Genomic DNA, 24,870 nt, shown 5'->3' with positions numbered 1-24,870 from the left:
TCGTGTTTACACCATATTTCGATTTGTTTTCCCCTTTCTCTAGATTCAAGATCTAAAGTTGACATTCGACGATTGGAATGGCAGTTCTCAACATCAATCCTCAATGGGGGGTGACTTGGCACTGTTGGTGTACACTATGCCACATCTTTCAAGCTTTACTCTGGAATGCATCTACCTGGATGGTGATTTCCTCTCAAAAGCCGTCGCCTCGGCATCATCCTGTCAGGTACATCACTCTCTACTATGTGTGATTGACATTGCTTTTAGTCATTAAAGTTAAAGAATGTCTAAATTGATTTTTTTTTTTTATATATTCATTTCAGTTTGTGAATGTGACTGAAGACTGTCACTAAATAAACTTACAATAAAAAAAAAAAAACACATTTTCTTTTGTCATAGAGTTTATATCATTCTCCCTGATGATGACAAAGAAGAGTGAAAAGGGGGGAGGGGCATAATAACGAATGTGATAGCAAAATTATCAGTGTGGGTTTTTTTTTTTTTTTAACAATCAACGATTTGAACAAAAGGTTCTCAACCCATGACAAGGAGCAGCATTTCAGATACTCCCGTGGAGAAGAGGATGTTTAATTAGTTTTCAATAAGAGTCTATAACTGTCCCTTCTTGACTTTTACCTATAAAATTGGGTGATGGCGTCGTACTACTGGTGTTGTTTCGCCGTAAATGGAGTATTGGCAGTCTTGCAGTTCGAGAGACCATAGAAAAATGCATTTATTTTATCAATATACTTTTTTTTTTTCTGTTTGCTCAATGCAATTAATTCGGTTCATGACCGAACGCATAGTTTTTTTCAGAAAAAAAAGATAGATAAGCGAAGACCTCTTCCCCCTAACAATAAAAAGCAAAACAAAACACAACGAAACAAAACAAAACGACCAAATCCCAAGCAGTACTTCAGTAACAAGTCCGCTTGTCAGAAAAATCAGAAAAAAAAGCAATAGTCACTATAGAACAGTACACATTTCCCTTCATTGGTCTCTCTCTCTCTCTCTCTGTTTGTCTCTTCTCTCTTATAAATCCTTCCCACATCCTTGTTTCCAAACAAATGATTACAGGTTCGAGTGTCACTGGTTTCTTTTTTTTTTCGACATGTTTGTTAATTATACAGATCAGCAGTTACGATCTTAACAAATCTAATTTGTAGAGAGAGACAAAGTGAAGAAACTCGCACCTAGATCACATAATAGTATCATGCAGCTCTACATTTGAGCACTATATCACAATATTAAATATTTCTTTTTTTTTTTTAAATCCGCATTCCTATGAGTATAATGTTTGGTTATCCCGATGGATGAAGAACCATCGATAGAGAAAAGCATACAAAAAAAAAAGTTGTTACATCCTGCTTGTGGGTGTGTTGACTCATAGGGCACTTGTACCATTCAAAATCACCCCCTCCTGCTTGCCAAACATCAACTGTAATTGACCTAATGAAATAATAAAAAAAAAAAAATCTTCGGTGGCCTCCCCTCCATCAAAAATATACATGAAACAAGCAAGCACACAATAAAATAAGTCAATAAACAAAACGAGGAAAAAAAAAAACCCGCTTGCATTCCAGTATACGTCACAAGCTTGCATGAAGATCAGTTAGAGAAATACATTTGACCGTATACATGTATCACAAAACCAACAACTCACTGGGGGTAACATGCGCTCTTTTCATATTTTGTTTTACAAACAGTAAACACGTGATACATGTCTCAGCTGAAGATGATGATAAGAGGTACACCCTATTATGCCAATAATATAGCACTTGTAAAGTCACTTTACGATGCGCATGCTAAAGGAATAGATGGGTTTATATGTATGTTTATTTATCCATCTATCATTAAGAACGTTGTCGATCTATTTCATGGAAAAGTGATATCAAAACCCCTAGCATAAAGTTAACAAGAGCAACCATATCTCCAACGTGTTTCAGCTAATAGTTATGGTGTAAAATGGGGTGCAAAGGGTTTAATGTTAGTTTTGCTAGGGAAACGCCTTTCCAGGCAGTTAGGTTCAACATGAACACGTAGCAATACGCATGTCAAGTATGCGATCATGTACAGAATAATACATCCAATTATCATGTCTCTTGCTGTGCATTATGATAAACTCATTGTTGGGTGTCAGAGGGCATAAAGTGAGTAGATCATTGTATTTGAATTTTGTTTTATTTCTCATTCACTCACTTGTTCTTTAAAAAATTAATATTCTTTTGACGATAATCCACACTTTTTTTTTTCGAACGTACTTCTTGACTAGAATCGGTGTTATAGAATAATAGTAGAAATCGCTAATAGGTAGAAATCTTCAAAAAAAAAATGATAAAAATGTTCACAGGCAAACTAAGCTCAATTACAAATCCATAGGCATTCTGTCCTTACTGTCTGCCTCTTACTTGTGTTCTGTGTGTACCTCTGCTGGCAAACCGCCGCGACTCACCCGGAACAAGTTTTGAGCATGCTCAAGGCCTTGTCAAACCGTGCCTGGGGAAGCCTTGCGGGTTGACTCGAGGGAGGAAAAAAAAAAAATAGCTACCCGGAGCTCCTCGCAGTTGGCCCGCACCTGGCAGTACTTATCTGGTATCTCGCCCGTAGTTGCCTGAAGGTGCGGACGCTAGTCCAATACATTTACCCGCAGGCAAGTTTTGAGCATGACCAAAACATTTTCCAAGTGAGTCGCGGAGATTGCCTGCAGAGGTCCACGCAGAACACCAGTAGGAGGCCCGTAGCTGCCGCAAGTCACAAGCAGTTGACCCGCTTGAAGTACGTAAGTTGCCCGTGGATCTATCCAAATCGAATTCCTTAAGAAGGATTCCTTCACCAAGTTGTCAGCTCTCATTCGCCACCCATGCGCCTGACACGCAGTTCACATGGAATGCACTTAGGACGAACGTAAGTAGCACACGGGTCCAGCAAGTAGGACGCATGTAAAACTCGCCCAGTTTTGTCCGCCCGCAAAAATTGTCCTGCGTGCAGGAAAATCCCCACACGTAGCAAGCCCACGTAGCTTGCCGGGAAAGGTGTGACAGGGCCTAAACTTGACTGCGGGTAAATAGGACTTGCGTGCGCAACTCCAGGTAACTACGGGCGAGATTCATACTAGGTACTGTCATGTGCCGGTTATCTGCGGGGACCTCCGGGTAGCAAAAGTAAAATCTTATTCTTCGCAAGTCGCACGCAAGGCTTGCCCGAAAATGTGTGATAGTACGGCCTTTAGTTTTCATGCCAAGTGGTAGGTGACGCTGGTCTCCTTAAGTAGATTGTTAAGACACAGATGTAGGAAGATTGAACAGAAAATATCTTTTTTAAAAGAGATGAAAGCTTGAAATTTGGCATCAATAATTGTGAACCGCTACAACAAAATGATCCTAAAGTCGCTGACGGGTAAGCCGAGCATCGCCCAGAAAAATGGTATTTTCAGGCCTTCCTTTGATCATTTAGCTTTGAAATTTCGGCAGGTGATAGAAGATACATTAGACTACAAAATTGTGTTAAAACAAAAATCCGAACGTTTTGACAGATTTTGGCGATCTGACTTAAAAGTCGATTTTCTCGGCTCACCCGTCAGCGACTTTAGGATCCTTTTGTTGTAGCGGGTCACAATTTAAGACAAACATAACATCCACACAACAATTCAAAATAGTAGCCTTTTATCAAAGTTGACGTTAATATGTTACATAAAATTTGATTCTCAACCTATATTTTCATAAAATTGCCATTCAAAAAATAGTTTTGCTGTATATTCATTTGTCTTCATGCCCGTTCGAACAATAATATACTAATGAAAATCATGTTGAGGGCCCTCTTCCCTTTTTGTTTTTTCTTGAATGTTACTCTATTGGTGTACAAGCATAAATAAGAATGTTACTTTTACAATAATTTCGGGTTCGGACAACTTTCTATTTTACCATAGTCGTTTATAAATTTGCCACAGCAAAGTAGGATAAAGTGAAAAAAAAAATATCTGGAATCTAGACAGGTTTGTTTCTTTTGCCTTTCGTGCACATCACCCATTTTAGATCTGATCTTAAACTACCTACCTCACCACTATAAAATTAGCCTGGATAAAGGGAAAGGACGTCCAAGATTTTCCCTCATTTTCTCATAATCATTCATTACTGCACATTACTTTGATACAATTTTTTTTGTATATCATGATTTTAAAACTTTATTCTATTATTTCTTTTACAATAGCTAACGAACACAAAAATACGCTTTTAATTCTTTGATGGATGATACATCGTACGTGTATATTCCTTCTTTAGAAAGGATTTTATCTGCATTCTTGGATAAACTTCCTTTAAGAACATGAACAATCAATTACTTTCCTCTGCTCTTTTCCAAGGTTGTTTCGAATAACTATCGCTCTGTAAACACTTACTGAAATTACGCACTGAAAGCCTGAAAGTGATTGATGTTGATATTTATCCTGTTGATTCTGCACGGAATCTGGGAGTGTGGTTTGATTCACGCCTAGCTTTGACAGACATATCTCTGAAGTATGTAAAAATTCATTTTATCATTTGTTTAATATTGCACATATTCGGAAGCATTTGACACGGGAAAGTACTGAAAAAATCATCCATGCGTTTGTCATAAGCAGATTGGATTATTGTAACAGTTTATTTTATGGCTTACCTGATAATCAGGTAAACTATATACAAAGGGTGCAAAATGCATGTGCTAGATTAGTTTGTAATTCTCCTCGTTTTTCTCATTGTCGTCCATTACTGCGTGCATTACATTGGTTGCCTGTAAAGCAGAGAATCATATTCAAAACTCTGCTAATTGTATATAGAGCTATTCATGGTACAGTACCAATGTACATACAGGAACTTGTAGAGTTAAAAACATTTCAAACATTTCATCATCTTCGAAGTTCACGGGATCAAACATTAATGAAATATCCATCGGGGAAATCAAAAGTTACTCTTGGTGACAGGGCATTTTTGTACGCTGCACCAAAATTATGGAATAATCTCCCTTTGTAAGACAAGCAGTTACAATTAATGAGTTTAAGGCCAGGTTAAAAAGTCATCTCTTGAAGTAGTGTATTTTCTGTTTGAATTTCTTGTATGCATGTCATTTTGTAATGCGCAGTAGAGTATATCATTATAGTAGCTGCGCAATATAAATGTCCTCTTATTATTAGTATTATTATTATTACTCAAAAGAGCTAACATTACAATATCATTGGCTTTGCTCCCTGTATTCACAAATAATTTCAAGGGAAATTAAGATTAGTGTCCATACATTGCTAAAAACTACATTTGCCTGTACATGTACTTTGAAGTCTAATTTGTATTGAAAGTACGACGGATGCAACTTTTTCATGCATTTTGGTATTCTAAAGTGATGTCTTCCTTTCAATGACCGTTTTTTTTTTTTTCAAAATACATTTCATTTTTTATATTTCATAATATATGTCCTTGTTTACAAATTTTGCTGTAACTAGAGAATCCTTCAATATTTTCTTCCCATATGTGGTACACTTATGCAGAAGGACATGCTTATTGAGCTTTTTGAAAATTTGGGCTTTAGTTTTTAAGTTATTGACAGCTGAATCCTGATCAGATAATACTGGTTGCCATGACAACAGGATAATTTTTTTAACGATAATCAATAAAAATGTTTTTTTTTTATGACATCTATCTACAAAAAAAAAAATGAAAAAAAAAAAGTTTCCAGAAGTAGGAGGCATTTTTGGGGTTGCCAATCACCTGTAGACATCTGATTACCGTGGTAACCGTGCACAATATTATACCTTACAATGTATCCCATTGTATTGCTGAAATCTCTAGCAACATGTACATATAATTGGTTTTATGGAGTTTTGATAAAATCTTCGTGAAATAAATGCCAAAACTGTGATTATTTTGTCATTTTCAGTGCCCAAATAGCGACAAGCGTCACCGACCTTAGTCTAATTTCTAGTCGTTTTTTTTTTATTTTGTATTTATTTCTCCGAGTTGATAACCACGAGACAATATGACCATTTAGCATGTTCTAGATAACGTGGTACTAGCAGCACAGGTTTAACCATCCCCGACCATTGAAATGAGCCCACACCATGCAGTATTCCATTGCATATTTGTGGGAAAGTACATGCCTTATAAGCAGAATAATGCTATCGCAGTGACTGATATGCCAAATACAAGGTATTGTTTAATGACATAAGAGTTTGAACATGCAGACAAAGAGAAAGAAGCCATACATTCCTTGACTCGGTGGTCAAGTGGACAAGACACCTTTGCGGAGATCAAGAAATCGCACGTTTGAATTCTGCCCAATATAAGTATGTTCCCCCAAGAGTTATTTTGGTATGGCTACTACCAAAACACTAATGAACTGACTACTTTTTACGTCGATGTATTTGTCTATCACGTGAAAGAGTTACTTTAATGTTATTTTGGCAAAATTCCACACAAGTCGTAACTATTGTCCTTGAAAATACGTCTTGGGTGTATAAGCGTAATATTTGAAAATTTCATAATCGATGGAAACCTTCGAAAACTAATAATATGCGTTATCACAAACCAATGATTATCTCATTCATTCTTTTTTTTTTACTCTTAAAAATAGTACAACAGATACAAACGATGATAATCAGTTATATAAAAAACAAACATGATGATTTGTCTCCGTAATAAGCAAGTTTCAAGCAACAACAACAGCAAAGTCTTCTGTTTTATTTATCAATGATATCCAACCTCAGAGATGATTGGCAGGTACACTTGGCCGCTCACAATACACAAACAATCGTTTCTTCCTTTGCAAGAGTTGCAACGAATCAAAAATGCTACATTACAAAACTTTATGCACTCGATTGTGACTTAGCACGGAAATTAAAATAATGTTTGGTAGGCAGATAATGTGAGATTTGTTATTGATCAATTTTGTTGCTCTTTTTTTTTTTCTTCCGCGTACTGCATTATGTTATTTTCATACCCAATGTGTCTTTTATACTAAGGGGACTTTCATATACTGTCAGGGTTAGGGTACATGTCTATATTGGCTTTGCCCCTCGAGATTGCTGTACCTATTTTCCAGCGCTAGACATACCATGCACCTGTTGTTGTTGTTGTTGTTGTTGTTGTTTTTTTTTTTTGTTTGTTTTTGTTTTTTTTTTTCATGGCCAACGTTGCAACAAAGAAACAAACGTACCTTGGAATTGTTCAAGGTATCTTCATAGAACATAGTATTTATAAATGCACTGACTTGCAGTCATTATCAAGAGAATCAAGGATTCATGGGGGGGTCAAAAGTCGGGGGTCAAAGTTCAAGGGCAACACTTCAAAATTTAACTATTTCCCTCATATTAAAAGCAATGCCAGCAGGATTTTTTTTTTTAACTTGGTGTATGCATGAATAACCTAGTAGAGATTCTCTAGAAACTTTCCTCTCTTTTTTTTTTTTTTGCCTCAGAGGTCAAGGGGTCAAAGATCAAGGGAAAGTGCTGCACTAACGTTTTTCTCTATATCTCGGAAGTGGCTCAAGTTTTCTTGAAACTTACTACATATTTTTGCATGTTCTGCCTGACAGTGATCACCCTATGAATTTAAGAGTCAAAGGCCAGACGAAAATGCTAACAATATACTTTTCAATACAGAAATTGCACTTTTTCTCCATACCTTGAAAATTACACAGTGCATAAACTTATGAATGGGTCAAAGTCAAGTTAAAGTCCTTAAATCCCCAAATACATGCTCTCCTATTCATGCAATTAAACCTAGGTCAAGGAAGATGAACACTGAACACTTGTGTGACAAACTTGTCATTTTAATATATTGCCAGTGTTGTAAAAATGTAATCACACATTGTCGACATGTACTATAGACCTATTAGGAGAATCATACATTATGGCGGAGGCATACCAGTCGCCTTAATAGCGACATTTCTAGTTATTTTTTCATCTTGTGTATTACACCTTGAGAGCATAAATCTCGTTCCAAAAAGCATACTAACGGTCTTTGAATAATTGACCAATCATTTGTTCTGTGACATTCACTGATCCAACACAAACTTCGAATTCCTTGTTTGAAATTAACTCTGAGGCTTTAACATTTTTGTTGGGAGTAATGAAAACTGTACCATCCGCATAAAGATGAACACGACTGGAAAATGCGAGGCAGGTCGTTAATGAAAACACAAAACAGTAGACGGCCAAGAAGAGAGTCCTGGGGCACGCCATGGGTTAAATACAGTTCATCAGACAATGCGTTGTTGACCTTAGTCACTATCCTCCTGCCCGTCAGATACCCCTTGAACTACTGATGTGTACCCCCATGTATGCCAATTTTCGACAACTTGTATAACATTACATTCCGGTCGACAGTGTCAAACGCTTTCCGTAGGTCGACGAATATCGCCCCAGTATATTCACCTCCATCTATGGCCAAAAGCCATTCATCAGTTAGCTTTACAAGGGAGGTCACGATGGAATGAAATGCCCTTAATCCAGACTGAACCGGTGTTAAGACATTGTTCACATTAAGATGGTGTGATAATTGCAACAAAACTATGCGCTCGATTATTTTCGAGACACAAGGCAGCAGGGAAATTGGCCTGCAATTATCAGGGTTCGACTTATCTTCTTTTTTATATATCGGAATGACCTTGACTATTTTCCATGACTCTGGGACACCTCCTTCAATAATAGATTTATTTATCAAATACGTTATAGACTTATTCAATATATCACCATATACTTCAATATCTCAAGTGATATACCATAAATTCCAGTCAGGTTATGTAAAGGGTTCCGTATGTTTGTTTGTATGTTTGTTTCTTTTTTGTTTGTTTGTTTGTTTGTTTGCGTACAAGATAACAAGAGAACGGGTTAACGGATTGGCACGAAATGTTCAGGGGATGTTTGGATAATGACAGGAAAGAATCTATTAGATTTCGGTGATAATCGGTTGACCCTTGCAAATTCTGTGTGACCTTGAAGTTTTGACCCCATGGTAAAGTGACCACTCCGAAAATTTCCCGTTTCTCATTCCGCTACCATAAGAAAAAAAAAAATAAACTCCCAAAGATCCGACTTCGCTGCTCAAGAGAATGTTCGTAAGAATTCCGAAATTTACGTTTAGACCTATTTGAGGGACTATGTCCTTCTGGATTTATGAAAGTTCGTTCTCCGTCGTCACAAACTGGCCCGTATTTTGATGATTTTTCAAATAAACATTGGTTTTTTTTTTCTTGGTTTTTTTTTTTGTGTTTTGTTCGTTGGAGGAGCATTTGCTCGGTCGCAGTCACACTGCACGATATGCGCGCTCAATGTCAATGCGTGTGCAAGGCCGCTGAAAATGCATCGTGCTCTACCCTGTTGGTGCAACATCGGGGACGTTGCGGCGCTCGTTGGTGACCGAATACTGGTGCAGTAGACATTTGCATTCAACCCTTGCATTGAATAATCCCCGTAGACACTAATCATAGGGGCAATTGCCTAGGGGGTACGTAAATTTTGTTGTTGTTTTTTTTTAGCTTTTGTGGATACCATCAAAGATCGTACACTCATACGACCTTTGATATCATCACACTCTCGGATTGCTAAAAGCAAAATATCCCGCAAGAAAACGGCGTATTTCTCGATTTTTAGCGCTTTTTCGACGACCCGTCGCGTAGCTAGACAATACTCTTAAAACTGGACTTAATTTGCGTGCGCTTGGAAAAGTTCCGAATCTGCACTTTTGAAGGTCGAGTTTGGGATTTTCGATGGAATTTTGGAGGAGACTACAGGACTTTCCTGTTGTGAATGAGTGTTTACACCGTATGTGAAATGATGTGATTTGCGTGTGATGTGACTGTAGAACGTACACTGAAGTGTACGATCTTTGGTAGAACTCACTGGCTGGTGATAAAGGATGCTGGCAATTAAGTGACCGAATTCTGGTAGATGACCGAATGCACAGTACGTTTACCCGACTTTGTACAAGGCGTGGGTCTGCCGCCTTTGACGGCCCCTCTCTAGTTGTTTGTTTGTTTGTTTGTTTGTTTGTTTGTGTACAAGATAACAGGAGAACGGGTAAACGGATTTGCACGAAGTGTTCAGGGACTGTTTGGATAATAACAGGAAAGAATCGATTAGATTTTGGTGATAATCGGTTGACCCTTGCAAATTCTGCGTGACCTTGAAGTTTTGACCCCATGGTATAGTGACCACTCCGAACATTTTCCGTTTCTTACTTTGCGATTGTCCGCTACCATACGAAAACATAACTCCCAAACAATCCGACTTCGCTGCTCAAATGTTCGTAAGAATTCCGAAATTTATGTTTATTTAAGGGACTATGTCCTTCTGGATTTATGAAAGTTCGCTCTCCGTCGTCACAAACTGGCCCGTATTTGGTCATTTTTCAAATTAACATTGATTCTTTTTTTCGTTGAAGGAGCATTCCTCAATCGGGGAAAATTTTGCTCGGTCCCAGTCACACTGCACGATATGCGTGTTCAATGTCAATGCGTGTTCAAGGCCGCTGAAAATGCATCGCGCTCTATTACCCTGTTGGTGCAAAATTGCATCGGGGACGTTGCGGCGCTCGTTGGTGACCGAATACTGGTGCAGTAGACATTTGCATTCAACCCTTGCATTGAATAATTGCCGTAGGGGTAATCGCCCAGGAGGTACGCAAATTTTGTTTTTCTTTTGCGCTTTTGTGGATACCATCAAAGATCGTACGCTCATACGACCTTTGATACCATCACTCTCTCGGCTTGCTATTTAAGCAAAATATCCCGCAAGAAAACGGCGTATTTCTCGATTTTTAGCGTTTTTTCGGCGACTCGTAGACCCTACTCTTAAAATTCAATTCGCGCGCGCTTGGAAAATTTCCGATTCTGCGCTTTTGACGGTAAAATCGTGGTTTTTCGATGGATTTTTAGAGGAGACTAAAGGACTGTCCTTTTGTGAATGAGTGTTCCAGTAAGTGAAATGATGTGATTTGCGTGTGATGTGACTTAATTTAGAACCAAAGATCGTACACTGAAGTGCACGATCTTTGGTAGAACTCACTGGCTGGTGATAAGTGATAGGGCCTACTGGTAAGTGACCGAATTCTGATAGGGACCGAATGCACGGTATGTTTACCCCGACTCTGTAGCACCGCTAAGGCGTGGGTCTGCCGCCTTTGACGGCCCCTCTAGTTTATTTTTTAATGTGTTGATTTCGTTCATAACTTGAGCTTCAGATACAACTGTAAATGTGTCCATAAGGTACTAATTTTCTCATAATACCTACTTCAGTCTCTTCAGTTTTCTCAACCTGATGTTCGTTTAACAGATTCATAGCAACATTGGCAAAGCGTTCATTAAATTCGGAGGCTTTACTGTGTGCATCATTACAAGAGAGATAATGAGACGATGTGCCGTTATTTTTTGGCAGAAAAGATTGAAGAACATTCCATGTTTCAGAACATTCAGACAATTTATAGATGTAATAATGTTTTGTTTCCCTTAAAACATTAGTAACTCTATTTCTCAGTTGTCGATATTCCTTCAACTACTGTTCATTATTTTGTAAAATTTATTGCTTTCTTCTCAACCTTGTCTCTTTCTCTCAATTAAAAAAAAAAAAATGATCCATTCAACCAAGGAGAGTATTTCTTACGCCTACGCTTTGTCTTCATAGGCATGCGCTTGTTGATGACTAGTAATACCTTTTCTTCCCATTTCTTGACAGCGTCCTCCAAATTAAGGAAAGTTTCGATTTAGATCTAACATAATTGCGGACATGGGTGGTTAAACTGTTTGTTTTCCAGATTGTTCATGAAATGAGCGCCCATGCTTACCTGGAGAACACCTGAGGTCGTTATACCACTGTATACGGTCAGATTTATTTGTCAGCATATGATCAATAAGAGTGGCTGTCTCTTCGGTAACTCTGGTGCATTTCGTTCAATTTAATTTATACAATCCGTGAATATCTGATTATATTTGCTTATATGCGGAGAAAACAGGTTTCTATAATAATGATATAAATAATGATAATTGAATGACAGTTTAAATTTCCCATGAATGTTAGCAAATCTTCGTACGTATCTAAGACTACACGTCCAGAATAAGGCGGCCTATACCAATAAAAAAAAAAAGAATCGGGTGGAAATTTCTCAATTCAATCGATATTAAAAGAGCTTCCAACTTAAACAAAGACCGGTATTTCAAGACTTTGTAACAGATACTATTCCGAATACAAATTGCTACACATCCGCCATTTCGGTTTCGATCTTTTCTTACAATCGAATAACCAGGGATTTCTATTTCACTGTTTTGAGTCCCTTCATCCAACCTGGTTTCCACTGAGAGCGCAAACATAAACATCATTTTGCAGGATAATAGATCTCAAGTCATCATTTTTTTTATTACACTAACAATATTACAACTCGACGGGTTTACCACGAACTGTCCTATCTCAAATAATGACGTTTTGAGAAAATCGCTTCTAAACATTGTATCTGTCTTTATGCCTTATTTTTCCAGAAATGGCTTATTGCTTATCTATAAAACGCAGGCCATAAGAGAGAAGAGTACCTAGGGGTAGTTTGTGCCAAAGAACATGTCACAGTGCCGACAAAGTTTCTAGCAAGAAACTTGTAAACTTACATGTTAGTTTACGGTTTCGTAGAAAAGCAGTATTGAGCCGTATTTATGCGAAGATTCTTTGCACGATCTGTCCTATCGTGCGCGCACTGCAGTAGCGAGTCTTCGAACTTTACCACGATGTGACCTATGTCGAAATCACCGGAGAATCGAGTGACGATGCTTTACCACGAACTGTCCCATGTTCACGGACCGTATAATATGCATGGGGCGGAACCAGAGATGCATTTTTTATTTGTAATCTTGATGCCCCACTTGACCATTATAACTTAGGATATGGACTCGCACTTTTTAAATACAAATATAATCAAATAGGCCAATATACCAACCAGGTTCTCACGGTTTGTGATAGGCCTCTATTGGAGGGAAAATTCGTAGTTAGCAATGATTTTTCATCTACGTTAACTACACTGTTCATGCCGATTGTTTCTTTCACCGTATTAAAGGAATCTTGCAGGAAGGGGTGGGAGGCTTCTCAACTTGTCCTTTCAAACATATTTTATAATAAATGTCCTTATCGAGTAGTAGTCAACTAAGCAATGCTTGTAGCATTTTCTGTAATAAATTTCACTGAATACCAACCAACCTTCAGAAATTTAACGACCCTTAACCAAAAACTTGGATAATCATAAATAAACACACATGCGGGCACAACCGCACACACACTTAATTTCACACATACACACACACACACACCCCTCACACGCTTAGTCACACACACACTCACACACACATATGAAGAATTTTTTTGCAAAAAAAAATAAGTCCATTTTTGCCAAATGGAAATATTTGCGATTAAAGGTCAAGAAAAATAAAGAAAATAATAACAAAATTTTTGCTTCTTTTGACCATAACTTCAAAAATGTACCTTTATTTGTAGTGACCAATGTATCATTTTAAAGGTATCATTTTGTACTTTATGACAGAGATCGTACTTCAAAATCTTCAAAAATGGACTTATTGGTTTTTGCAAACAAACTCTTCATATATTGTGTATATATATATATATATATATATATATATATATTATATACATATACATACACACACAAACAAAAATAAACACACATACACAATAACATCTAGATAGCAAACATGCATACAACCAACGCACATACAGACACAACGCACAAAGTGCAGAAAGTGCACGACGAAAAATATTAAATGGGAAAGAAAAATCCCCCTAACCAAAATACGCATACAAACATCTTTAATCTTGCATAGAGAGATGTACAGAGAGACAGAGAATGACACATAATTTGAAGCACAACTTTTTTTTTATTTGTTTACTGACTCACACATTTTATTGTAATTAGTCAATAACGTCATCAAACAAAATAATTACCATGCATTAAACGTGAAATGAGAAAATAATTGCAGATTATGAAATGGGAAACTTTTACAACAGAATTCACATCTAACGAACTGCATGTTCTTTAAAACAATGACTGTATTTCGATTCCTGTTTAAGTTGCATTGTCGTAGAGAATCACATAACATGGCATGAACAGATAGTGTAAAAGCATTGACAAAAGAGGATGTTATGAAATTGTTGCACTGCAAGACTGTCATTATTTTTTTATCAAGAAACAGGTTTATCATTATCGAAATTCGACAGTATATTCAATTTCCCCCTTTTAATGTGATCCCATTGAAATACTAGTTAAACATTAGTGAACAGAAGTTGCGGTTACGCTGTCAGCAAACCATTGAAACCATGAAGTCCTGCAATGCAGTGAAATGAAATAACTGCATGCAGTGCATGTTCTGGTGATAACACATTTACATTTCCAGCTTAAGATAAAAACTACAAATCCTCACCGAAGGGATCATAATTCAGCAGTCAATAATGGTGTACAAGTCAGACATGTTGATCTCCTAGGCTGTAATATTTAGGCTTTCAAACATACATGTATGAAAAACACTTTGCAACTGCGCTTACTGAAGCATCGTTAGAAATCACTAATGTGCAAAGCTTTATTTTTCTCTGAAATGAAAAACGATATTGCATGGTTTACTCTAAGTGTGAATGCATGATAAACAAGGCCATATTACACTGTACCATTGGCCTTAAAAATTCATGTATCAACCTGAAGCATATGGTTTACACAGTAGCTGCAAAATTGCTGAACAATAACAAGCTCCTAAATTCTTCATGTCGCAAATACGTTGCTTTTCTTAAGGTATTGAGGAATAAGCTTTTGCACGCTTTTAGCTTACTGCCCGCTAGAGGAAGAAGATAATGAATAGCGCGTTTCTTCCTTAGTGCCATGTCATTTACTTTTGTTTCCGTGTGATTAGCGATCCATTGCCTTTCCTTCCCAAGTCCTCGAGGTCGAGGTACGTCTTCCGGATTTCTTCAGTTTGCTGTGCTGAATTTATGACAGCCATGATTGACACGTCGACATGAGGTGGATAAACAGATTTATCGGAATGAACTTTCTCGTACGGATTAGCCTGTTTGTCTTTTCAATGTGGTGCAACATTTTTTTTTTCCTCTTGACAACTTTATACCGAGTTCCTGGGCGTATTCTCTTTACATACAAGCGGCTACCCCTTCCATCCTCTGGATACCTTCTACATCAAAATCTTCGGGATGAATCGAACTTCGTGCAGAAATCTGGTAGGCCTACGGTCTACGCTACGTAGCTGCTCCTACTGTTATCAAAGATCAGTCATGGACGGCTTTACACTTCACCGCAGATCAATTCCAAGGAATGCAGGTGGTTTTCAGTTTATAATAAGACTAGACTAGGTCTGAGGACAATAATCTTCAAATATTTGGAAAGAAAATCCATGAATTCGTCTCCCCCTCCTGTTTCGGCGCTCCTTTCCAGTCCCCACTCCAGCACCCTGCAGTCCGTGGCTAGACTAGCTAGTCGTCGAGAGTGTCACTGTGTCGCCTCTGCCCCGATTCCGTAGTTCTTTGAAGTGCAGCTAAAGTGATGTCATCCTCTAGATCCAACATTTCTGCCATCTCCATTGTTGTTTGTTGAACTTGATTTTTGATCTGTATTTGAAAACGAAGAACGATCCCAGTGCTAATATGAATACTCTAAATCAATGCATCAACAGATTTTTAACATCATCATCATTGATCCATTCATTTCAGGTTCTTTCCTTCAACCTAACTCTTTGTCATAAAGGGGAATTTACTTTATTCATGTAAGCCATTTTCTACAGCGCCCCTATTTCTCCTACTTTTTCCTTTCTCTTGTTCCACAACTATAGTTTTCTTATACATGTACACGTTATTTATTCTCTACTTTAAAAAGAAATAAAATGTACAATTGTGTTGTGTCAAGTTATACGTAAGTGAAAAATATGAAATACCTGCTGTTTTTTGTTCTCTGCCCCGATTCTGTAGTTCTTTGAAGTGCAGCTAAAGGGATGTCATCCTCTGGATCCAACATTTCTGCCATCTCCAATGCTGAACTTGATTTTTGGTCTTCATCTGAAAACGAACAGTTTTTCAAGGTTAATGCCAATACTCACATTGTGACGATTTTGAACATCAACATCATCGACCCATTCATTCAATGATCTGTCCTTCAATTCAATTTTTTTCTCATACTCAATGAACTTGATTTGTTGCTGTTCATCTGAAAATGAAGAACCTTCCAGAGTCAATATCAATACTCACAATTAATGTAGTGACAGATTTTGAACATCACCGCCATTGAAACATTCATATAATGTTATTTCCTTCAACCTAACTCTCTGTTATAATTGAATTTACATCATTCAAGTAAGTCCATTATCTACACTGCCCCTATTTCTCCTAACTTCTTTTTTCTCTTGTTTCCCTTACATAGTTTTCTCATACGCGTTATTTATTCTCTACTTTAAAAACAAATAACGTGTAAATTGTGTTGTGTCAAGTTATAAATAGGTGAAAATACACAATACCTGCTTTTTTGTCATCTGCCCCCGATTTCGTAGTTCTTTGAAGTGCAGCTAAAGGGATGTCATCCTCTGGGTCCAGCATTTCTGCCATCTCCAGTGATGAACTTGATTTTTGGTCGTCATCTGAAAACAAACAGCTTTTCAAGGTTAATGCCAATACTCACATTGTGACGATTTTGAACATCAACATCATTGACCCATTCATTTAATGATCTGTCCTTCAAGTCATTTTTTTCTAATACTTATATTCATATGATTGAAAATTCATATCAACTCAAATACTTGCATTTTTAATGTTATAATTTTGTCATGTATATCAGCAAATCCTAAGGGATAAATTCTCAAGAAATAAAAATTCGCAGATTCTGTATTAAAGCCGACGTTTCACCAGCGGTTATTCGACTTCTATGTATGTATTTAATGCTAATCCACCAAACACGTACACAAAAGACAAGAAAATCAGAAATAAAGGAACGTGAAAAAAAATTGAAGGAAAGGTACATGCCAAATTTTGCAAGCATTGCTATTAATAGATTCCTTAATTTTCCACTTACCACAATTATTATTCATCTTACCACGATTTTGTTTTACATAGTAGAGGCTGATTCATGCAACGGTGCATTATACAGTATTCCGCCGCCCCCCCCCCCCAAAAAAAAAGAGAGAAAAAAAAAGGAAAAAAAGATCGGATTTCGCACTGATAACCCCCAATATGATTAAACCATCTACATGCTACTTCAGGTTTTACAGTACCGTGGGATAACATTTTGACTCTATTTTGCAGAAAACCCCATTTAATTTTTAAGTAGAAAAGAGACCCATCTATCTAGTTGTACATATGATCTGCCAGACTAGTGATAGAGATCTAGTAGAGGTAGAGCTACATAACAAAGCCTTGTCAGACATCAGTCAGATAATTCAATAGACTCTGACGTTTGACACTACGCCTAGATAGGGTCTATTCTAGAATCATTATATCAGCAGTAACTGTTAGACTTGAGTTCCAACTTTTATGTCTAACTCGGTTAAGTGACGTTGTCTGGAGCAGTCCAGTCGTCCTACGAGTACGGGGAAATCGAAACAGAAACAGATTGATATCTATGTTAGGCATAATCGATCTAGGCCAAGGGCTAGGCCAAATCCAGATAAGGTTCTAACAAAAACGAATGAGATTAAACTTTAATTTGAAGCACCTCCTTTTGCAGCGCCAGTAGGGCCTAGTCTTGATAGACACTGAGTCTAGATGAAGAGAGATCTAGACCAGAGTTTGGTCAAGTTGACTTTTATAGGCTCGAGTCTAACATTAACGTTAGTTCATGTAGATCCCACTTAGCAGCTAGGCCCTAACGTTAGACTGTACAGTTGTATTCAATTTTGATGTGTAACGTTGAATACACATAGATATACTACAATCTGGATTTTTTTTTTTTAAATACCTAGGCCTACTATAATAGGGAAGTACCGGTACGGCGGTAGAACATTAGGCCTAACGTTTGTAGTAGAATGTCTATCTACGCTCTAACTGTTAGTTTTTAGAATAACGCTAAGATAATTGGTCTATATTACTAGTTCTAGACTCTAACAGGTCAGATCCTGTGTCCCTATTTATAACGTTACAGCACTAGCGTATTAAAGCAAGGTTTAATAGTGATATACAGGGCTGCCACGTACCTCTCACTCATTGAGAGTGAGATTCACTCTGACTCATTTTGGTCCTTTCTCACTTCTAAAACATTATTTCATTTGCATGCATTTGTTATTGATCTCAGTCATTTTGACTCCTAAATTACAGCATTGGCCTGGAGTTTCACTCTCAACTGGGCATTTCCACAGTAAATGGGTAGTTTTAGGTTGGAAAAACATGAAAAATTAAAATTGTCTTCAGAGTATCCATATTTCAGAGTTTGGTTGCCTAATACCTATATTAAATATTTTTAAGTAGGAAAAGATAACTTTGTATTCAAATAGAGCTTGAGTGGGTATGTAAGTAAGACATGTGTAATAGGTATGGGGCGAACGCGTGTAACACATAGAGTAGGACAGAAATATTGGAATAATGGATTCCTCATACAAAGAATACAAATATTGATTTGAAATCATCTGACACTATTTATTGTACTGATACATTATGATAAGAACAATTTAGGTTGTCCATATTTGTGAAAACATACACTATTTGTGTCATTTTGAAGTGTGCATTCATGATTAATGCCAGAAAATTTGTGCATCATATCCGAAAGGCGAGATCTTGTTTGTACCAAGTTCCTCCATAATCGGGCGAAGTGTTGTCATATTCATATCTGTGTGGGTGCATGTGTGTGTGTGAGGAAAAGCCAAAGCTTCATTGCAATAGAGTTTCTTGAAATTCCAAAGTACATGATATGACATGTATCACTGCATTAGTGGTGAACGCATGTAACACAAGAGTAGGACAGAAACTTGAACTTTACAGAGTTTTTTAATTTCCAAGGTTAACAATACACTCCCGTTCTCCAGTATATTGTGTAATTCATTTTAAACCACAATACAAAGGCTGAAATATCAAAATACTGTATGCAAAGGAGCATTTTGCTGTTGTCATTGGGTCAGCAGTTATCATTTCGTGTCCATTACACCTTGATATTCCTAGATACACGTATGTAAATCAAGTGGATTGTATTTGCCTGTCCAAATTTAAAACTTTTTTTTACTGATACAAAAATACATGTGTATTGATACAGTTTATAGGGACTAAACTAGAATTTCAGTCATCACATCCCAAACTCAATCAACACACAGGCTCTGGAAACAAGAATTAAAACTTGCACTGTTCATTTTTCTATTGCATTTAATGTCCATCAGCCACAGTTAGAAACATAAAGCAGTTAATGTACCAATAACTGATTTCAATGTGAAAAGAAACTGTTATTTGGTAGTGCAACAGGTAAATCTGTTCATTTCAATTTACATTCATTCGAAAATGAATAGTTGTAACATTCATTAGGGAAATAATCCTTATAGGGAATCAATACACAAAGAATGACACTTTCAGTATTGTTCAGGTACTGTACGACAACTCTTAACTTTACAACCCATGAGGTGATTTGTAAATCAGAGAACAAAGCATCCTTTGCAACTGATTGACAATTTGCCCTACATCAACGTAAATAAGCACTGAATTGATCAGTGTTTCTATAGTAGCCATGATATAAAAAATCATGGGCGTACATACTCGAGCAGGATTTGAACCTACGACCCCTTGATCTCCGGACAGGCGTCATCTCCACTAGATCATCAAACTTCTGCCTGACAGCAGAAAAAAAAAAAAAATGTTAATAAATCATGGACGTACATGCTCGAGCAGGATTTGAACCTACGACCCCCTGATCTCCGGACAGGCGTCATCTCCACTAGACTACCGAGCTTCTGCCTGACAGCAGTGAAAACATCTTGACAGAAAAATTCCATGAATTTGAAAGTACCCTTTTCTTTGCCTGCCAATTCAATACAGTTACATTTTTATATGGTGTATAGGGCCTAAACTTGAATTTCAGTTATCACATCTGAAACTACATCAACATACAGGCTCCATAAACAAGAATTAAAACTTGCATTGTTCACTCTTCTATCGCCTTAATGTCCGTCAGCCATACAAATGTAGTTAGAAACATATGCATTATCAAGAATAATACTGATATCTCCTTGTACTTTCGGCTTTATTGCGAACATTTTAAATGGTAGGATATTGTGATACAACAGACTGACACATATGCATCGAATGTGATATCTTGAACATATTTTAAATCACTGCTCCCAAAGGTAAACTGGACCTTTAATGTAAATCAGCCACAGTAAGAAACATGAAGAAGTTAATGTGCCATCAACTGTTTTCAAAGAATAACACTTTCCAAAATGTTCAGGTACTGTCAGAGAACTCTTAACTTTACAACCTATGAGTTGATTTGTAAATTAGAGACACACACACACACACAAAAAAAAAAACATGCAAAAAAAAAAAAAACACCCTTTTATGTGCCTGCCCATTCGATACATACGTACAATGTATTCAAATGGTGTATAGGGCCCATTCTGGAATTTCAGTCATCATATTCCAAAACTCGATCAACATACAGGCTCTGAACACAATAAAAATTGACATTGTTCGTTCTTTTATCGCCTTAATGTTCATCAGCCACAGTAAGAAACAAAGCAGCTAATGTAACAACTTTTTTTATTCAGTTGTATCCCTGTTTATATCTTGCTTTAAAACAAAAGGGATGGTAAGTATTGGTTTAGGTGATGACTCAGCTTTTAACTTTTTGAAATAGCATACAGGTTCTCTTAAAGGAATTGAAAGTTTACCTAAGTGAAAATCGGTTTTGGAAAGGCTGAGATATCCAAAAAGAAAGTTAAACAAAGTGATCCTAATAAAAGTTGAAACCCAGATCTTCTATTTCAATAACATTGGTTTACTTTGTGGCTTCATACCTCAGCCATTTGATGACCATGTTTCATAAGCTAAACTTTGAATTCCTTGTAGAATTGTATGCTCATAAAAATTTCATAAGTGGTTTCTTAGTACATTGTATTAGATCTTGCAAAAAGTTAAAAGCTAAAGTCATACCATCTGATATACTTTACAACTTGAAGGAAAAAAAAAACAACAACAACTGCTGTCTTGTGGTGCTTTGCTCCTCCAAGAGAATGGGATCAGGCATTCTGCACAGGATGTTGTTTGTAGATTCTCCGGAGATGTCGTCTTTGATCGACCACATGAAAACTCCATGCCTCTTTTTTCCCCATTAAGTCATCATCCAGGATGTCTTTTACCTGTCAAAAAAAAAGAAGAATTATATACATAATCAACAAATACACATATTGAGTTCATTTTATCAACATTTTTGAAAGTTTGGAATATTCCTATATACTGAGCGCAGATAAAAAGATTGTTCAAAAGGCATGTACATGTCACCTGCAATTGAAATATAGTTGAACATTTTGCTGCATAGTTATTCCGTAAACCAAGCAATAAAATACACAAACTACAAATACAGCAGACTCTTACAAAAAAAAAAAAAAAAAAAAAAAAAAAATCTATCAACCCACCTAGCAACCTTTCCCGGCCAAAGTTTCAAAAAAAGGATAGGTGTAATTCTTGGTACCACCAATACCTAGGTGCTGTGCGGAGAGCAGTGTTTTAGATGCATTATAAATGAGATAGCCTACGGGACAAACTTGACCTGGTTTTGGCTGCACATGCACTAAGATCATGCTTTATCTTTATCCAGAGATATTTTTTGTTGAAGATTTCTTCGCTTTCCATCATGTGACCAGCACATTGAAGCCTTGCAGTAGTGAACCACGACTCTAGTGACCGCAAATCAGTAAAACTTAGAAACTTTCAACTCTTTTCAGCTGAATTTTAACCAAGAAAAAAAGGGATGGCAATGGAAAAGCAGACGATTAACTCCCTTGAATCATTTGGGAACTGCGACCTCTACTTAGCGTGAGACAACCAGAAGTGAACAAGGGCACAAAAGAATCCCACAGTGTATCTGTGACAGAGCTCTTCAGCATGCACAGAAGTTTTTTTTTGCACACTGGCGATACAGAGAATTGAATGCAACGTCATGAAAATATTAAAAAAATTCAAAAAGATATCTATGATAAAATCTTCATAATAAAAAAGAATATGCCATAGTGTAAAAAAAAATAAAATAAAAATGGAGGCCATGGCTTCCATCTTTGAGGGGTAACAATTAATGTTTTACACTGTAGAAAGCAATTCAATATATCCAACAAACATCCTACACAAATTGCTCTGCAATCATTTATTCATGTATGCACTATAAATTTATGTGCTTTAAAAATGAACAAGAAATAGTCCTGTAAATAAAAGGAACCTTTTTTTTTTGTCATGGTCTAAAAATATATATATATATATATATGCAACCTTAACATATTTAAGAGTGCCAATGTAGCAGCCTTTTTGGCCAAAAGAAAAAAAAAAGATTACATAATAAAACGAAAATATGCATTCACACCTTATCACTACAAAGCAGACAGGCTAGGCATGATGAAGGGATGCTCTGGGCACTCAGAAAATCTCCACCACAAGCTGTAGAACAGGGCCATGCAGCTTCTATAAATAAAATGATAATCGTATCAGAAGAAAACCCCAAATAAGCACAGATGTGGCTACATGACAATGGACCAAAATATCATGGAAGACAACAAAATGAAGACTAGTTATGTACCAGTTCTATGACATCTACAAATAAAATATTTACAATACATAATAGCATGGCATTAAAAATATGGAGGCCATGGCTTCTTTGAAAGGTATTACTGTTACTTGTAATGTCTGTTTTCCACTGTAGAAAGAGATTTCATTTCTCCTACACAATTTGCTTAGTGGTCATTAAATCATGTATGCAATACAAATTTACAATCTTCATTAAATAAATACAAAATAGCTCTGTACATAAACATAACATCGGCATCGCAGAATTTCTGCGAAGTGAAGTTGCAGAACTTCGGTCATGTCATATATTTATTAGAGCAGAAAGATTTGGGGCTGATTTCATCACAGGGATCGTTTTTAGGACACAACACAGGCCAGCAAAGAGCAAACATGGTGGATGGTGCAACAGCTGGAATGAGGCTCTGCACAGACAACTGTCCAGGCCACACAAGACAGGGTGTTATGAACAGATTGTACATTGAGTCAGGGTCGCTTAGCTCCAATGAGCCCTCCCGCAAAATCATAAAAATATGTATACACACCTCACCGTAACACTGGAAAGCAGACAGGCTGGGCACCGGCATGATGATCGAAGGGACGCTCTCGTCACTCACGACACATATTGAATCACCACTATTGCACTAAAAGGTGCAGAACAGGCCAGCACATCTTCTCACATAAGTTGCTAGTTGTCTAGTCTACATCAAAACATAGAAATAGAATCTAAATAAATAAATCACATCATGGAAATCATGAGAGAACTGCAATGAGTAGACTGAGCTCATGTGGCTGAAGGACAACATCAACAACGTTGGAAGCCGAGTTTGCACTTTGGTTGCTTACATTGTTAGGCAGAAATAAATCAAGTCAAATCCCGATGTAAACCTAGTAAATTTTCTTTTCTAACTTGTTTGATCATGGGTGTCTACATACACTAACGTTATCGTGTGGTTACACTTGGGACTCGTGTCACTAGCGTAGCGCTAGCCTGGCTTTCTAAATTCTATATTAAAAGTAAAACGTTACAGTTAGATTCTACAGTAGGCCCTACACTCGTACAGTGCGTCAGCTCACGATGGACAGTGGGAGTTAAACTTGTATTCAGCCATTTAAAGTACCACTCTTGGCTTAGCTTTCGTTCATTGCTATTCTGTCACTGTCAGTTTGGTTTTATTTTGAAGAAAAAATATTACGAAAAGATGAAAAGAAAGATTATTTGAAGCTGGAAGCAACGAAGAATTCACTGACAAGAAATAACACATGTGGGACTAGGCTCAGTTATCGTCCGTGTAAACTCGAAAACGAGTAGTGAAAGCTAGCATACAGAGAATCTCAAAAGAATTTCTAATAATGCCAGCAGGGCCATTAATCCTAAAACTACGGAAGATTCTACTCTAGAATGCAAAATTTACCTTTTGTCAGCGAGAGTCGTAATCACCTCCGTCATATTCAGATCTGAGCAGTCGATGGGTTGCACATACGCAATGCAGACATAACACGGGAAATTTCATGCGAACGATACGCAACCTCGGACAGAACGGCGCGAAACAACGAGGTAAACAAGACATGGGAACAATCTGTCTGAGTTACGCGCGTTCAGAACACACGTAACGAAGACCGATTGGCGATTCTGTCCACCGTTCGTGCGTCCCACCAAGCGGAGCGTACCCACTGAACGCACGTAACATACTGGACAGAATTAGAAAAGGAAGCTGAAGCTAGATAACTAAATGTTCTGAAAAGACAGCTATGCTTGTGGCGCGAAACCGAAGGCAGATGTCTAACTTCAGGGTAGTGTCCGCGTTTCTGTGTTAAATCGAACGACACTGGAGTGTCTCAACTAGCAGTTACGTACGTTCGCGGCGTGGACAGAAAATTGAATTTGGTGACTTTGAATACCGATATTAAATATTTGATTTAATTTTCTGTTGAATTAGTGAAACCTAACTTGAAACTGTCGTCAGCAAAGTGTATTTAACACAAAATAACTGCACTCTGACGCCTGGAAACCAAACGAAATTGAGGCCGAACGTACGTAACTGAAGTAGGACAGAACGTCGATCTTTTCGGTCCAGCTTGCTTTCCACTCTCTCAAAACTCTTGTAATCGTTCAGGGCGAACAAGAAAATGAT

The 24,870-nt window shown here is 37.2% G+C and overlaps 1 long non-coding RNA gene across 1 annotated transcript; it reads right to left on the bottom strand.

Annotated features, from left to right (window-relative positions):
* Window positions 1-21,067: 21,067 nt before the first annotated feature.
* On the bottom strand, window positions 21,068-23,313 carry LOC140226304 (uncharacterized). Its single transcript, XR_011900924.1, has 3 exons — window positions 23,281-23,313; window positions 22,539-22,636; window positions 21,068-21,324 (listed from the first exon to the last, which is right to left on the bottom strand). It is a non-coding gene; the product is annotated as an uncharacterized lncRNA (long non-coding RNA).
* Between the last annotated feature and the right edge of the window lie 1,557 nt (window positions 23,314-24,870).

This window comes from Diadema setosum, chromosome 3, assembly GCF_964275005.1.
Source record: "Diadema setosum chromosome 3, eeDiaSeto1, whole genome shotgun sequence".
Taxonomy (NCBI): Eukaryota; Metazoa; Echinodermata; class Echinoidea; order Diadematoida; family Diadematidae; genus Diadema; species Diadema setosum.
Note: the sequence above shows the minus strand (reverse complement) of the source record. Positions and strands in the feature narration are given on the sequence as shown.